General features: G+C 45.8%; 1 non-coding gene across 1 annotated transcript; it reads right to left on the reverse strand.

Annotated features, from left to right (window-relative positions):
• Positions 1–5,065: 5,065 nt before the first annotated feature.
• On the reverse strand, positions 5,066–5,159 carry trnai-uau (transfer RNA isoleucine (anticodon UAU)). The gene is made up of 2 exons: positions 5,122–5,159; positions 5,066–5,101 (listed from the first exon to the last, which is right to left on the reverse strand). It is a non-coding gene; the product is annotated as a tRNA-Ile (tRNA).
• Between the last annotated feature and the right edge of the window lie 3,820 nt (positions 5,160–8,979).

Here is an 8,979-nt window from a genome sequence, read left to right on the forward strand (position 1 = left end):
CCGAGAGTAGGTGCTGGAAGGATCGAATCTCCGGATCTTGGACCAACTGGATATTACAGTCGCACAGTTAAAGGTATTTATTGAACAAACGGCCGATTTACTAACTTACTCAAGATCTCAAGAGTAGGCAGGATAGGATAGATTATCTTCTCAATATCACAAAAGACATCATGATCTCGAAAATAGGGACATCTTCCGCTTTCGTGGAGATGATTGCCACAAATGTCGGAGGTAATTCTGTAGCGGAACATGGAAAGGATTCACATATTAATCGAAAAAGGGAACCTCACCAGTGGGATCTTTTGAACTCATTAATCTGATGTCGTTCATGGTCATTGAACAAATAAGTTTTAATTAATCCCTTTTGACCGGGAATATTTATCAAGCAATCTAATGTGTAATAATTGAACCGCCCTCTGACATAAAAACAGTAAGGTCTCCACGTTGTCAGTAACAATGTTCACCCCAATTCTTCCTTCACCGCCTGTCATCTGGAGTACATCAATCTGCCCAAAACAGTCGGCCACTCCGCTAGTGTCTCGCTGCCAATTACACTAAATGCATAACGACTCTAACAACGTTTCTGCTCAAACACGTCCTTCTCAGTCCACTGATATTTCGTCCAAGTCGGAGACAACATCGGGGTTTCAAACGGGCCAACGAACGCAAGAAGCAATTGTTCTTTCATTTCATTCTCACTCAATCTTCCAACTGCTTCTTCGATATTAACTTGGAAAGCTATCTCGCTTGACGTGGACAATGAGGAGAAGTATTTCTTCCTTTATGTTTCACTGCTTTGAACATCATCGCTTTGGTGTACATAAAGGGTACTGCCTCACCTCACGACCGACGAGATTCTGTCAGCTTCAACCTCTGAACCTTGAGTGATCCATAGCAGAATCACTTTTTCTGCCGTCAGTGATACGCAGTGTAACCAAAATTGTCACCGACCTTGCAATCAGTTAGTGGTTAACCAGCGGGAACAGGGAATGGATGGGGTTAAGTATCAACCGTGACAATGAATGCAGTGGTTTCGCGGCTCACTGTTTCTTATGTTGTCGCTGTTCTCCGTCGTTCACATCAAATGACGTGGGACCGTCTCCGGCTTTTTCTGGATTCAGGTTCGCAGTTTGCATGGGACTATTTCGGAGGAAATTGCCAGCTTTACTCGTGACTACTGCATCAACGCTTTATGTCAGGATGCTGTTTCTGGAGACACTTGTGCTGCAAGAATATCTTCGTGAGCGATGGAGCCAATGAGCTCCTCCGACGGACCGACGGAGGAAGATCTGAAATTCAGGCTCCATGTGAATAAGTAGGGCAAGTGAGTATGACCTCCGATAATTAATGAGCAAAACTCGTGAGAATGAGGTGGAGGTTTGAAATTAAAAGCCCCAGTTGTTACGGGGCAAGGACTCGCCGAAGTCGAGCAACACTCGCAGGAAGCGTCAAAACACCGGACGAATTGTTTTGAGGCACCTTCAATATCTAATGGTCCACTCTCCAGCGACATAGAATTCCAGAGATTCACCAAGTTCCCCCTTATTGACATTTTCAAACGTTGCATGTCTCGTGTGGTGGAAGTGTACCGGTGCGCGATTTAGAAGGAGGATTCCAAAGGTAAAACGAGGGAATGTGGGGAGAAATAACGAGCTAATTATCGAGTCCCGGCTACATGCAATGTGTTCTCTCTCAGAGTGCTGGGAACCTGGACCCTGAGTACATCATCGTCATTACAATGATGACATAAATGAAGGAAAGCCAGTAGTGCTTCTGCTGACGCACGGAGAAGGAAAGGCGATGTTTGCCTCAAGTGGTCCGCTCCACTTACATACAGTTTCGACCCTGAAACAGCTCAATCCAGGCACCTCACAGGGCCAGTATGACTTCATTGTATCTGTCAGTGGGAATGAACAGGACAAACCACATGATCCTGCGAACTTCTGAGACGCGATGAAACTCCGCTGCATCTGCCCATTCTCTTGGTTCCTTCACGAAACCATTCTACGTGTCGAAACACTTGAAACCGGGTTTGTCTTCTGTGTGCAGAAAAAAAGAATGTTCCGCCTTTTTCTCACTTTCTCACAAAACCCGGACCTGGCATCATTCATGATTCTTTTTCCTCGGTTCTTGAGAAGGATGGACTGTGTCGCCCAATGGATAAAGCGTCTGTCTTCTGTGTTTCACGACACGGCATCACAAGTTTGCATCTCTTCACATATGCAGCGAGGATTTTAGGCAGTTTTTGTAAATCCTCATGTGAAGGCCAAGTATAACGCAGAGAAATACAACATCTCTGTCACTCTGGCTTCCACTGGTGCCTTCAGGGTCACCCTCCACACCTCGCGGATAAGTCACCGGTGTCTCTGAGCTTTCTCTCCACGGATTCGCGCGTCGCCAGTGTCTGACAATCTCTTTACTTCCCCTCACCTCCACAACGAAGTTAATAGAAGGTCGATTCTGCGACATACAGTGGATGAATTTGTGGACGACGAGCATCGTAGTCGGAGGGAAGACGCGTGCGTTTTTGGGGCGTTTTCTGGTAGTTTACGAGTCAGGGGACATGGAAATAGACCTTCCTGCCCATCCAGTCTGCACTGGCCGTTAGATGAACAATCACACAGACCTTTAATTGATCCCATTTTATTTTCCACTTTCCAGTCAATGTCTTCTAGACTCAGGCACACACCTGCAAACCAGGTTCATAATATAGTGGACAATTAAATTGCCAGGGGCAAAAGAAACATTATACAAATTGTAGCGACACATTTCGTAATGCAAGCCAGCGTCTGAGTGGAGAAAAGAAAGTTGTGCATGTTGCACCAGCACCGTGACTGTCAGACCAAAAACCGCTGTCGAGTACTCACAGATTCTAAACGGAAACTTCTTGCAAAGCTCAGCTTGTCAGCGGAATGGAGGGAGAGGTCCTCTCTTTAAAGGGGACATGGTGAAGCAAGTCATCAAACTGATGATATGCGACACGGGAGAAGCGATTTAGAGTTCTGCACAGGAAGGGAATTCTCCCCACTGCAGGTTTCCAACTTTCAATGTGGAAACTAAGATGTAATTTCTGAAATGTGACGTGCAACGTAAATTCCCCAAGCAGCATTGCGATGGAATGACGAACATTTTGTTTTCACTTTCCGCTGACTAGATCAGTGCACCGCTTTATTATTGTTTATTTCTCATTCAGAAAGCCGATGAAAGCCATCACTGGCTTGCTGAACATTGGCAGCAATTCCTCTTTTCACACTTCCCTTTAAAGAGGAAATGTTGGAAGAGAAGATGTTTGAGAAAGAAGAAACATGAAAATGTACGAAGGGGTGAATTAAAAGGGGAAAAGTCTCCGGTTAAACAGAGCCACATGCAGAAAAGTGGGGAGATTTTACAACAACTTCTCTGCCAAATTGTACGGAGGGTTGAGTGCTGGTGGGAAGAGAGATTTCCCTCATCAGACAGGTCTCATTAGCTGAATTTATGAATGAAAAGCATCGATTGACTTCAAAGAAGCGAGCGCCATTCATTGTGTTGGGAATGTGGATAAGCTGTACTGAGAACAACAGTAAGATAGGAGTAATGGCGTCTCGCACATTGATGGGGCTCCACTTGACAATCTACATCTAATTCAGCGGCAAAAATTTGGCCACTGTGTTTCTGTGCTGGACTGGAAGCAGAACAGGTTTACTGGAACAGCCAGAGCGATGGGTATTTCAGTTACAAGGTCAGATTGCAGAAAGTCAGCTGTGAGCGAGCAGCATCTCAAAACGCACAGGTGAAAGTTCGTAACTTGGCAGTGGTGGGACTCGAACGCACGTCTCTACAGAGACTGGAGCTTAAATCCAGCGCCCTAGACCACCTGGCCACAACACCACTGACCAGGTACAATTCATTGCCCTCGAGTCTACACTTCCCACATAATGCATGGAAGTTCCCTTCACGAAACAAATAGAGAACGGTGATGGACTGTTGCAGAAATGACCGCTCTCTCTCTCTCTCTCTCTCTCTCTCTCTCTCTCTCTGTGTTTGTGTGTGTGTGTGTGTGTGTGTGTGTGTGTGTGTGTGTGTGTGTGTGTGTGTTTGTGAGAGAGACCGAGGGAGAGAGCTCACTCATGTAAAAATTAAAAAGGTGGGTACGGCAATATCAGGCTGTTTGTGTCATTCAGGACTGTAAAGTCTGGGTTTCATTTCTCTATAAGTTCGGTTGTGCCTTAAAAGCATTGCTGGTGCAATCTGTCACGGTGCTTCGCAGTTGGTCTGCCACGTAGGAAATAAAGGAGGTGTTTAATGGCCGGGCCGATCGATGAAATGATCGGAAGCAACAGGTCCTCTGAACCGATGGTGACGAGGACGTAGATTGCTTCAGCTATTTCTGAAGCAACGTTTCAGGAAAGGTCGGTTTTCAGCTGAACATTTTCGTTAATTGGATTGGGGTAAAGACGGGGGGGAGAGAAAGAAAAGTGCTGACTTGATTGGATAAACAAACAATCAACCATGAGAAGAAACAACATGTTGAAGCAACAGGAAGTGACGCGAAGCGAGTTGAACGAATGAACAAAACAGGGCAAATCACTGCTGTGTTAACAGCGAACAAAATAAAAAAACCATAAACCAGAACTATGTGAATTCCAAAGTTGCGGGCAGGTTTCAGACCTACAGAAAGAAGGGCAATTGTGAGGCAGAACTTCAAAAATCCAATCATTATGGCGGTTCGTCAAGATGATTCCGGAAACAGCGAGATGGTCGAATGACAAGAGATGAAGCGGACTGTGGTTGCACCTACCGGAGTTCGAGAGATTTGAGATGATCTCATTACCTCCGTTCCTTCTGCGAGCCTTTGGTGATGCTTTGTCGAAAACAGGTCTTACACGTGATAAAGAAGGGTCTCTTTTGCTCGCTTGTGAACTCACGCTCTCTTGCTCAGACCAACAACAGTGAAGCTTTTCTCAGTTTCTCACAAGCAATCAACAGCATATCTAACAAGGACAATAGGAAATAGAACATCTCGGTTTGATGATTAGTTTCAGAGTCTCTCAGTCGCACCAGAAACAGCCAACAAAACCACAAGTGCTCTAGGTGAGGCTCGAACTCACAGCCTCGGCATCTCTCCACTGTGTACTGCTATATAAGTACCGCGCGCTAACCGATTGCGCCACTAGAGCTCTACAGTGTAAGCCGACGAATTTCTGGGTAAACAGACGGATTTCAGTATCACGAAAGCAGATTTTAGATGAAGTAAAATTAAATTGAAAGTTTTTTTATAGTAAACGTTGGAGGACGGGACTCACGGAGCAACAATTATTGGAGCATTAGCTTTCTGAGCGAGAACGTCACCCAAGGTGGCAGAAGGTGTTTGTTCCTCCGTGCGAGCAGTGCAGGGAGGGTCACATTCGGCTTTGAAAGCGCAGCACGATAAGGATCTGGCTGTAAAATATCTATAGCGCGCTGCAGTATGTTCCCTGAGAGAAATGAATCGATCACTTTTCACCACAGCCGAATATCCGTGTCGGGTCAAGAAAAGAAAACACAGCAGCGCCCAATCAATAGTGGAAGTCCAGACTTCCCAAATTATCCAGATATCGAAGGACTATCTGTATGTAACCCTGAGCGAGAGCTGCCCTCGGACATCGAAAGGAAATTCAATCAGGCCCTGCTTGAGAAGGCTGAAAACTATTAAACCCGTTTGAGCGGAGCCCAGGAGTGGGTCAGATGTCTGAATGCAACATTCTGTAGCTGCAAGTTTACATTCGTGTAACGTGTTTTCACTTCCTGCCGACCGGTGGACTGATCGTCCTTTTTCTCAGACGACAAGGGTTCTGACAGGAAGCAGAACAGGAAGGAGAAAATGCAGAAACCCGTTGCAGGAGGACTGAAACAGCAACTACGTACAAATAGCTGGGAGAGCTTCCTCAAACAGTGTGAGAATTTCGAAACGGAAGCGGTCTAATGGCTCAGAGAATGTTTCTGACCAACCTGACAATACAATGGGTGGCGGAATGAAGGACTGATCTCCCCTTTTTTGGAGGGATGATAATACTGGAGAAGAAACGTGAGATGAATGTGGAAATCTAGGTTAGCCATGCAGCAGCGGTAATTGCTGTACGGTTCTGTGGCACAACGGATAACGTGTTGGACTTCTGCTGGTAAATTTTAAATAAATTCAAATATTGGGTGTTCTAGTCCCACCAGAGCCGGTGTTTGACTGTTTCAGCGAATCAGTTTCGCTATTGACAGAACCCGAGCAGTGGCAGGATATGACTAGTTTGGGACGTACGTCAGCTGCAGAGCGAGCAACCTCGTGGTTTCGGTATATTAGCTTGGCCGGCGTTTTTGCATTCAATTGTTTGTGTGAACTTCAATGAAATTTGACAGAGGACAATTTGCTAGAAAGCAACTTCGGAACGTTTATCAAATCAGTCACAAGCAGTCCGAACCAATTCAAATCTGCAGACACTGCTGAGGACATGGTTGGATCAGAAAGCTGATGATTTAAGCTGTGAGATGTACGAAAAAGGTGTGTTCGAAGAGTGGTCAGTGCTGAGTTGTTGTCAGGATAATGTCAAGCCAAATCCAGGAGCGCACCGCAGTAAAGATGTTGTCTGCCTTTGCGCTTTGTTCTGAGCTTTCTTCTTTCTCGGTCGCAAATTTGCTGACAACTCGCAACTTGCCCCGGTTTCAAGAGCATGATTTTCGTGCATTTCTGACACAAACGGTCACCTAAAATTTACCCGAATAAGGACTTTCATCACATTACACGGCGTTTTCTTCCTGTTGACATGCGGGTTTGACAATGCGCACCCTCTGTTTGAAAAGTCGGTTTTTATGCTTCTATTTGTACGGGAAGGTCTGGGAATCGTATCAAATTAATAGCCTATCAGGGTTCCGTTACCCTGGAACACCTCTCATGTATTGCCTTCTGAAAGTGTGTGTCTCTTTCCGTATGTGTGTTCGTGTGTGTGTGTGTGTGTGTGTGTGTGTGTGTGTGTGTCATGACAATAAGTCCATAAGTCCATTGATTTAAAAACAGGAGAGTGAAAAGAAAAAAAAATCGGAAATGCAGACGAGAGACGAATTTGATCTTAAACTTGGATATGATGTTGGAGTATAAATATCGGAGATACTGTCACTGATTGTACTGGACTTTCGACACGGGGTCGGACTGGAGGGAAGTTGTTGAACAGACCAACATAAAGTGTCTCCTTTAACTGCTGGAGAGAAATATAACACCGAAACCCGTGAACTGGACAGGTGGATGATGCTCCAACGGCCATGTTTCTTAGAGGAACATAACTGAAGGAATGAAATTTCAGACGTGAGCCAGAATGATTCCTGATTCAATCCCGAATCGTTCGACTGCCTCGGTGCATTGAGTTATGAAGATTACCTTCCTTCAACAACATGGAGTCCATCTTCTCACTCCAACTGTAACATTTAGTATCCCAGCTCTGAGGGAGCATCGACATTCCCCGAGAAACACCAGTGTGTAGGAACAGGAAGAGGCCATTCAGCCTCCGACTTCCCCCAGTTAACACAACCTACACCCAGCCCACCCATTCCCCCAAAACCCTTGATAACTTGAAATTACCTATCAGTTTTATGGTACACTGTTTTATTCTGTTGCTGGCAGTTGCAGCTTTCAGATCCCACAGGAATATAGGGGAGCACAGCCCACTATTCCATTCACAGAGACACATACACATTTCACCACCCCCCAGGTACTGGAGCCCTACACAATCCCTATTTGCTTGTGTCCTCCCCACTTACCAATTAACTCCTGTGCTCGATGTCATATCCATGAATCGGGATCGATGCAGTTTCACATTTACAGCCTCACAACCGAATCCCCTCACTTAAAGGCGTTCTGTATATTCTCCCCTGTATCAGAGCGCACCTGGATAGAGTTAAACCTGGATCGACGACTATCTACTCCTTCACACACTGCAGGTGAACATGTGGAGCACGTAGCCCGCTGGTTACCACAATGTCTCAAGTATTTAATTACTGCAGTGCGTGGAAATAACCCCTCAAAACGAGGAACCACGACTGTGGCCCGTCAGAGGAAGGGAGAAAGGTAAACGACAACAAGAGTAAGTGCGCGCAATCGCGCTGGTGTGTGTGCGTCTGCTGATGTCAATATGTGTGTGTGGAATGTCCGTGTGTGTGGTTGTTTGTCTTCAGACATGTGTCTGCGTGTGCATGAAAGCGCGTTTGTGGATGGTCATGAAAGCGAGTGTAATTGTCTGCTGCTGAGCGTGATCTCATACATCTATGTGACTATGTCTGTGTGTGCGGAAGTCTTTCAGTGGTTGGCATTTGCAAATGAGTGTATATATGTACCTGTATGTGTGGGTATTATATTGTACATCCGTGTTATAACTTGCTTGCAGCGTCTATTTCGCACGCACAAGTACGTCCAATTACAGTGTTTTCTGCAATCAGGTGCGGGGAAGTGGGTCAGTTCCTTATCCTCTGGACTGGGTAAAAGGTAGATCCTCATTCCGCTGATTCTGGAAAGGGTCGAATTCCCCGGATGTTAAGGTTTACCCCACATCACAAAGGCGTGCGTGTTGGTATTTTATGACCACTGTAGGTGTTCCCAAGTGTGTGGATGAGCGGGAAAATCTTCGGGGAGTTGATGGGAATATGAAGAGAACGAAGAGAGTTTGGTTTGGATAACTGTAAACAGGTGATAGCCGGGACACAGTTGAGGGTCTCGAGGACTGTTTTCGTGTTCTGTCTCCCTGTGACTCCATAATTAAACCCAGCAAAATCCACATCATGTCATCTCAGATTGGGACAGTGCAGCAAAGCTGTGCCTGGTCCAAATATTCCAACAGTCCGTGTCATTATCCGGCCCCGGCTGGTCCATATCTTGTCCATGGTAACTTCAGAAGGACCGGTGAGTTATTCGTACACCCAGTGCTCTTCTGGGTCCCACCGTTCAGCGTAAGTGGGCTGAGATTTGATTCCGGTCCCATACTG

Source organism: Pristis pectinata, chromosome 17 (genome assembly GCF_009764475.1).
Source record: "Pristis pectinata isolate sPriPec2 chromosome 17, sPriPec2.1.pri, whole genome shotgun sequence".
Lineage (NCBI taxonomy): Eukaryota > Metazoa > Chordata > Chondrichthyes > Rhinopristiformes > Pristidae > Pristis > Pristis pectinata.